Raw genomic sequence first — 8956 nt, forward strand, 5'->3', positions numbered from 1 at the left:
ATATAATGCTTTAACTTTTACCTTCAAAGGAAGTGGAAAGAGAACTGTAGAATAAAAATCCATGAGAGCTTAGAGAATAATTTATTTGAGAGAGAAGATACAAAATTTTCAGAAAGGATTTTAGGCTTTTTTTAGTTTTAGAAATTTCCTAGTTCCTTTCCAGCATGCAGAAAGTGCTCCTTGAGTAATTTCAGCTTTTTCAGGTGCTTTCACCCCAGGGGAGTTTGGGGAAGTTTTTGCCTGTGGGCATTAAAAACACTATATGAGTATATATAATAATGCAAAATACAACTTATGCACCTGAGCTTTTTACCACTATGTTCAGGAAGCTCTCTCATTGAGTAGTATTCTAAAATAACTTTAAGCAGGATGACATATTACTTGAATATACACAAAAAAGGCTGTTTGAAATGCTTTCAAAATCAACTAACTCTGATTACTAACACTGACAAAGTAAATACTATCATCATGGAGATGATCTGTAAAAGGAAGCAGGTTCTAAGGCAAATACCGCTGTAACACAAAGGAGAATCAGACCAGAGGGCAAAGGAAGATGAGGTTCAGTATGACTTTCTCAAACGCATGTAGGGAATTATTGGCATCATCCGGGTTGGTGGTATTACAGATCAATTTCCTGAATGACAGTTGCAGACATTAAAAGCTGGAACCTGAGAGCAAGAAAGCTCTCTGTGGGCATGTGCTGTGAATTCTGGGGATGAAATATAATAGCAGTATCCTCCATGGTAAGGATAACATTGCTGCATTTTGTACATACCATGAACTGGTGGTCACCGCAGTGATGGTGGTGGAGGTGCTAGAGGAAAGATAATACTAAAAATATGCAAACTAATCAAACAACGCATATGCATTATGGGCATAACTGGGGAAGAGGCAGGAAATTAGAAAATAGTTGGAAATGAGTAAATGTGTACATGTATGTTTTTCTTTATGTATGAGAAAACAAATCTTAGATTTAATTTTACTTTTTTGTAGAACATACAAGGGGAAAAAAGCCCAGGGGCAGGCAGAATAAATGAGAGAAATGAAATGACAGAAAGAATTAAGTCTCAAGTGTCTTGGCTAAGCAAATTTAAATGCCTTGCTGTATTCTTAAAGGTAAAAAAGAAGAAGAAAAAAGATTTAGGTTTGCTCCGTGTTTGTTTGTTTTCTTTCCTTGGGATTTTGGTCAGTACTTGTTATTTATATTCTACTATTGAGCACATTTTTTGTTTGCTTGTTTTTAGTTTTATTTAAATGAGTGAATGATTTTAGGTGCATTTGACAGAGATTACATTCATATTTCTAGTGGGGCACACATGACATTTTTCCTTAGAGGATATTGGCAAAGATGATGAGCGTTTTCTTGTTTTTTTTTTTTTTTTTTTTTTTTTTTTTTTTGTATTATTTGATAGCTACCTGGTAGAATTAGATAGTTCTCTGCATGTTGTTTGGCTCTCACAATGTAATGCAGTTAAACATGAAATGATTTGGGAGAAGTCTGTAAGAAAAGTAGCTATCAAATTACTTCTCCTAAAATATGCCTTACTCATTTTACAGTTTTGCACTGAATTTTTATCATAATATTTTCTAGAATGGGTAAGCTTGGACACGAGAATAATCTGACTTCCTGGTAGTATGAGCATGCATATCATCCTGACACCTGACTTTCCTACAGGGATTCAGGACTGCACAAAGCTGCCATGTTATTACAGTCCTTCATGAGAGATTGCCTGAAGTGATGTCACAACATCAGACATTCAGCTCTGGTTGACACTGAAACATCACTTTCAGAAAATGGTTGCTTTGGGCATATTTTTATTTGAGCTGTGACAACTCCATATAGTCATCTAAATGACATGGCCTCTGGAAATAACATTAATTAAGATCTTATTCTATATATTTAAATATATTATCTTTCTATATACTTAATTTTAATTATTTCTCCAGTTTTTTACTTTATTTTTCAGATTGCCACTTTAAGCATTTCTATTGAAAATTGATACATATTGTTTCCAATTCTTACCTTTAATAGCAGAGTAACAAAAGAATCTTCATTTTCACGATGAACACAACTACCATATAAGATAATTTTGAAAGCTTCTTCTACTACTATGGTTTAAGTCAACTTACATAACAAAATAAACTAGTACACATTTCAATGATCAAAAATATGTGTTTACAAGAGCAATATAGAGAATTAAAAAGAAAATTGTAGAGGAGACAAATCAAGACACTGATAAAGAGGATTAAAATTTTAAAAGTCACACATTTACTCTTATATTGAGGTAACTGTATTTACATTTCTTGTCATTACCATAAGACACAAGGCAGTCAATGCAGTAGTCATGAATTATTGATCTCCAAAACCATTTTTTATCAACTTTATCTTTGGTTATTTCAAAAAGGTATTTTTCAACAACTCTGAAGTTTACTAAACAAATTTTGAGAATATTTCATGTTGTGTTGTTTCTTATGCTTGTATTATATATTTTCTAGGTGAAAAGCCCTCGATCACATTACTCTAAAGAAGAAAATGAAAGTTTCTGACACTCTCATCACTATTTCTCTCCCTGGCAGTCCCAGCAGAGCCTCACGCTGCTGCCTGATTTTCTCTCCTGATGGCGAGCCAAGCCAGACACAATTCAAGTGACAGGAGGCGGGGGTGTTATGGAGTGGGGAATGAAAGGCTAGGTTTAAACAGGAGCTGGAAAATTTTTCTCATAGCATAAAATCTAATATGTTATAGATCAAGACAGCATATTCTAAATGATTTGGCTAAAATTTCTAATTCTAACCAATTCTATTCTAGTTTAATTTGTGTTTCTTCTTCTCACCTCAGATTACAGCTTATTCCACAGTCCTATAAAATTGAACATATTATTACCTGACATTACAGGTATCACTTCATCTCAGGAAAAAAAAAAAAAATGAACTGCAGGATGCCCTAAAATTTGTACCCATGGAACTACCCTAGATAAACCAGGCAAGCTCTAGATTCAATAACAATCATCCTTATAAGAAGAAGAGAAAACACAGAGAGAAGAGAAAAAGAGGGCAGAAAAGAAGACTAAATGAAGAAGGAGGCGGCAGAGACTGGAGTTATGCTAATATGGGCTGAAGAATGTCCAGAGCTGCCAGAAGCAGCAAAGATGGATTTTTCTCAGGAGCCTTTGGGAGGAGCACAGGCCTCTGACACCTTGATTTCAGACATCTAGCTTCCAGAACTAAGAAAATAAACTTCTGTTTTTCTAAGCCATCACGTTTCTGGTAATTTGTTATAGGAACCACAGGAAACTGCTACAGCATTGAAAAATTGTAGTAGAGAATATATGCAATAGCCTCATGATAAACAAGAGAAAGTAGGCATTAAAGAAATCACTAAAATATGACTTGACCAGTGTTAAGATAAGGAAAGTACAGGGTGCCTTCAACACTCATCACTGTATTTGTTGCTTTAATTCATGCCTATGTGTATTGTCAACTATATTTATCATAAAAAGAAGATGTAATAATAGCTATCATTATAATCAAATAATAATAGTAAATAATATAAAACTAACACTATTACTGAAAATAAACAAAGGTGAAACTTTCCTCATGCATTTATTTTATAGCCCCAGTTTCTTTCAATACACTGATACTGCTTAGCACAGCATTTATATTATTTTTCTGGGGGCTGACATAAAAATGTACCACACATTGAGTGGCTTAAACAACAGAAATTTATTTTCTCCGAGTTCTGGAGGCTGGAAGTCTAAGATCAAGGTATCCTCAGAGCCGTGCTCCCTCTGAAGGTGCTAGGGGAGGTTCTATCCAGGCTCTCACCTTGCTTCTGCTAGTTCTCTGGTTTGTGGCAACATAACTCTTCAAGCAGCAGTCTCCCTGGGTTCATATATTGCTTTTTTTAAAAAGGACACTGTCATAATGGATTAGGACCCATACTAATAATCTTATCTTAACTTGATCATCTACAAAAGACTCTATTTCCAAATAAGGTAAAATTCGCCACCACTGATGGATTAGAACTTTAACATCTTTTGGGGGTATACAATTCATTTCATAACAGTGCCCAACTCAATAATTGTAAATTGAGTTGTACAAGGCATGTGACAGGGTACAAAAGATGATAAAGACTTTTTGGAGGATTGAAAACATATTAATAAGAAAAGAGATAACTTTGGTTTAGGTAGAGTTTCAAAGTACAAAAATATTGTCAAAGTATGACATACATAGCAGAGTCACAAATTTATGCAAAGAACCTCCTGTATTTTCTGTAACTGTGTTAGTTTCACCTCCTAATCTTCCAATCCAGACTGTAGTCAGGTGGGGGAGGAGAGGTCAACTGAGAATTTATAAAAATATAAATTAGCAACATCTCTTATTTAAGGCAGCCTCATTTAGGTAATTCAGTCTTTCAAAAGCATTCACTCTGTATCAAGTCTCCTTCCCTTCCCTGTAGTCCTCTTATGATCTGAGAGATATAAAACAGGGTTCCAATATCTGTGGCAGAAAGTGGGAAAGAGAACATCCTCAGATCAGTCTGCTATCTGGATAATTTCTGAAACCTGCTGTAGCCTGGTTGGTCTGGCCTGCAACTATGTCAAATGATAAAGATTGCACCTGGTGAAATTGTGGTCTTTTCTTTTGATTGAACTCAGGAAAGTGGTCTTCCCTGTGACTGATCTCTATCTTTGCCCTTGATGGTGCTGTACACCACTCTGAAGCTAGTGACATTTTCTATCCAGTCTGCAGCTAGTTTTTCTTTTCATGGCCAATATGGATTTTACATCATCTGTCACTATGGAAACCCCGGTCAGGTCCTCAGGCTCTCAATTAAGCTAAATTTTGCCTCTGCTGTGGATCATGTAGAAATTTCTGGCTGATTTTGTGCCAAAAGGAGGCAAGCAAGGTTCAAAAGAGAAAATTTGGGCCAGGCCCTGTGTTGCCCACCATTGTTCACTGCCACTTTTTAGTATACTGTGGCGTCCCTGTGCTTGCATGAGACCACTGTGCATAATGTAATCCAGCCAGAGTTCCAAAGAAGGGAAAAGGCACAAGCACTTCTTGGTTTTTCCTCAATATGTTCAATTTTGCTCCGTTCCTCTGAAAATTCAGCTAGTACAAGCATTAGACATTGGCACTCCAGTGCTTCTCCTTGTCTCTTTCCCAGACCTACCAGAAAAAAAAGTCATAATTTTATTTTTATTTCATTTGTCTAGCTAAAATGCCTCTTAGATTACATCTTTTTTGTGTTAATGTGAGTTAACAGTATCATTAGCCATAATTGGTAGAAGTAGTATTGTTTATATACCAAGGAATTAATTCTTTATGTGTTTTCATGGAAGTTGACTCAATATGGAAGCATTTGATCAACTTAAAACTAAGGATTATCAAAAACAAAGTGTATTGGTTTTATCTCCTGGAATATATTATCCCCATTACTTCTAAATGATGCCAAAGTTAGTCAGAAAAAAAGTGCATCTATTGTCACTTAAAAAGGAACAAATTATAATGTTTATAATATGCATCCCTACATTTTTCTCATCTTCCCCCTATTTTTCCTCTGTCCCTCTTACATGTGTTTATCAAATACATATCTACCGATTCTTATGAGATAGGTAGCAAACTAGATACTGAGAATACAAAAATATATAAAGCATACCATGTTCCCTCAAGTATCTCACAGGTCAATGTGGTAGTTAGACACATGTGGTTTGAATTAAATGTGATTTTAGTTTGGTTAAGTATCCGTATAATATGCTAAGCACTTTGAAAATGATCTGATTTAATCTCTTGGGGTTTTTTTGGTTTGGTAAAATGTGTTTGTAGCGTGAAAGTAAGCTGCATAAATAACTGACATAAGGGGCATGATGTCAGTAAGATGGCAGAGCAGGGGATTCCAGCCTTCGTTCTCCCACAACAAAAACAGCCGTTAGACAGCTACCAATGAAAATAGCTCTGGGAGAGCTCGGGAGTCCAGTTAAGAATCTACAGCAACATAGTAGAGAAGTAAAACTACACAGAAAGGATAGAAAGAACGGTTTTATTTTGCCTGCACCATCCCATCCCCCAAACCAGCACAGCTGATCAGTGACAGGGACCTCCTCAGGTTGAGAGTTCCCCTGACAGTGAAAAGAAGAGCAGGGGGAGCAACTCACTTTCCCAACTTTTGGGGCCACTGGCTGCAGGACCTATTTTAATTTCACCCCACACAGATAGCTGGGTAGATGGGAATAGCTAAGACATATGGAGATGACTAGAAACTAAGAAGGGCAGGGAATACCAGTATCAGTCATGTGATGGATGCCACCATAGTCTTCAGTGGCGTGTTTCACAGAAGACACCAGCAACTTCCACTGCGGAGGAACTCAATAGCTATTGTGGCTGTCATAATACTCCTCCTTGCGAAAAGAAGATGCCACTATGCTACTTGAGGCTAGAGAGTCACCCACCCTTCCCCGTTCCTCTCCCTACCCTCAACTGTGTGCAAGTGCGGTCAATGAAGCCACAGTCACTCCATGCATACTCAAGTCCTGAACCCTGACTCTGCAGCCACTCTGCATGCACCCACACCCCGGATACTGGCACCACCACCACAGCAGGCACATCTGCATCTCAAGGACTGGTGCCACTGCCATGTCAGAAGACCCTGAGCCCTGAACCCCAGAGACGAGGTCACTCAACACTTGCCCATGTTTCAGACCCTGACTCCACAGCTCCTCTCTGTGTCTACACATAAGATACTGGTACTGCTGCCGCTGCAAGTGTATCTTCATGTTGGACCCAGTGCCGAGAGGGATCCTCTTGAAGGCAACATCTCCCTGAAGGGAAAAGGAGAACAGAAGAACTTCAGCAGCCTTTACCAACAAGGGCCACAATAACCCTCCCCACCATTCATGAGTGATTATAGCCTTGACTGCCAAGGACTCCCATAATCTTGAACAATGCTAACCTCAATGGATGTTGCTTCATGGAAACTACTCACTGTTCCCTCCCTGGAGCTGAAACTGCTGCACACAACCCAGCTGGCACCATTGTATCCACCCCTAGATGAAGGTTTTTTCCCACTGAAACCAGTTCTTAAAGGCTGAGAAAACCCAATCCTCCAACCTTTCCAATGACTATTCCCTCAAATGTGCCGAAAAGAGTAGAAAAATAACCTAGAAATATTATGCCCCTAAAGAAACACAATAATTTTCCAGTAACCAACTCCAAAGAAATTGAGATCTGCAAATTTCCTGGCAAAGAATTCAAAATCATCATCTTGAAGTTCAGTCAGCTGTAGGAGAATGTGTATAGAAAACTAAACAATTAGAAACACAATACATGAACAAAATAAGTAGCTCGACAAAGAGAAAAAATATATATATAAAAGAATCAAACAGAAATTCTGGAGCTAAAAAATACAATAACTACACTAAAATATCTAAGAGGACTCAAATAGCAGACTCAATCGAGCAGGAAAAGGAATCAGCAAACCTGAAGAGACACATTACAACCAAATTGTCTAAAAGTCAAGGACAAAGAAAGAATTTTGTTTTATTTTTATTTTTTTATTGAAACAATAGATTGTACATATCTGTGGGGTACAGAGTTGAATATCAATACCTGGGTGAAATATATGATGCTCAGATCAGGATAATCAGTATATTCAGCATGACATGATGTAATCATATTTAGTACCTTTACCAATTTCTCACTTACCTCTTTCTCCCTCCCCCTTTCCTTCCTATGGTAGCCTCAGTTCCATTCTCTACTTTAGAAACTTTCAAGGAATTATTATGATTGTTGTATCTTTCTTTCTTTATTTGTTTATTTGTTTTAATCTCCCACTTATGAGGGAGGACATGCTGTATTTTTATTTCTAAACCTGGCTTATTTCACTTAACATAAATTTCTCTAAGTTTAAACATGTTGCTGAAAATGGCAGAATTATTATTTTTTTATGGCAGAGCAGTATTCTATTGTGTATCTATACCACATTTTCCTTATCCAGTCTTTAATTGATGGACATTTAGTTTGGTTCCAACTCTTGGCTACTGTAGATAGAGCTGCAATAAACATGGGAGTCCAGGTATTACTTCAACATGGTGATTTCCATTCTTTTGAGTATACCTCGAAGAGTGGGATTGATAGACCATATGGCAGTTCCATCTGTAGTTGCTTGAGAAATATTCATACTGTAATCTACAGCCCCACCAACAGTGGAGGAGGNTCCATTCTCTACTTTAGAAACTTTCAAGGAATTATTATGATTGTTGTATCTTTCTTTCTTTATTTGTTTATTTGTTTTAATCTCCCACTTATGAGGGAGGACATGCTGTATTTTTATTTCTAGACCTGGCTTATTTCACTTAACATAAATTTCTCTAAGTTTAAACATGTTGCTGAAAATGGCAGAATTATTATTTTTTTTATGGCAGAGCAGTATTCTATTGTGTATCTATACCACATTTTCCTTATCCAGTCTTTAATTAATGGACATTTAGTTTGGTTCCAACTCTTGGCTACTGTAGATAGAGCTGCAATAAACATGGGAGTCCAGGTATTACTTCAACATGGTGATTTCCATTCTTTTGAGTATACCTCGAAGAGTGGGATTGATAGACCATATGGCAGTTCCATCTGTAGTTGTTTGAGAAATATTCATACTCTAATCTACAGCCCCACCAACAGTGGAGGAGGGTTCTCCTTTCTCCACATCCTCATCAGCATTTGTTATTCTCTGTCTTTTTGATAATGGCCAGTCTAACCGGTGTGTGATGATATCTCAATGTACTTTCAATTTTCATTTCCCTGATGCTTAGTGATGTTGAGCGTTTTTTCATGTGACTGTTGGTTATGTGTATATTTTCCTTTGAGAAATGTCTATTCAACTCTTTTTCCCATTTTTCAAATGGGTTATTTGTTTTTTTTACTGTTAAGTTCTTTGTCTATTCTGAATATTAATCCCTTG

At 36.9% G+C, this 8956-nt stretch overlaps 1 pseudogene; it reads right to left on the minus strand.

The window, feature by feature from the left end:
* Positions 1–6776, minus strand: part of LOC103607478 — a 40752-nt pseudogene extending 33976 nt beyond the window's left edge.
* Positions 6777–8956: the final 2180 nt, after the last annotated feature.

This window comes from Galeopterus variegatus, unplaced genomic scaffold (assembly GCF_000696425.1).
Source record: "Galeopterus variegatus unplaced genomic scaffold, G_variegatus-3.0.2 Scaffold7458, whole genome shotgun sequence".
Classification (NCBI taxonomy): Eukaryota; Metazoa; Chordata; class Mammalia; order Dermoptera; family Cynocephalidae; genus Galeopterus; species Galeopterus variegatus.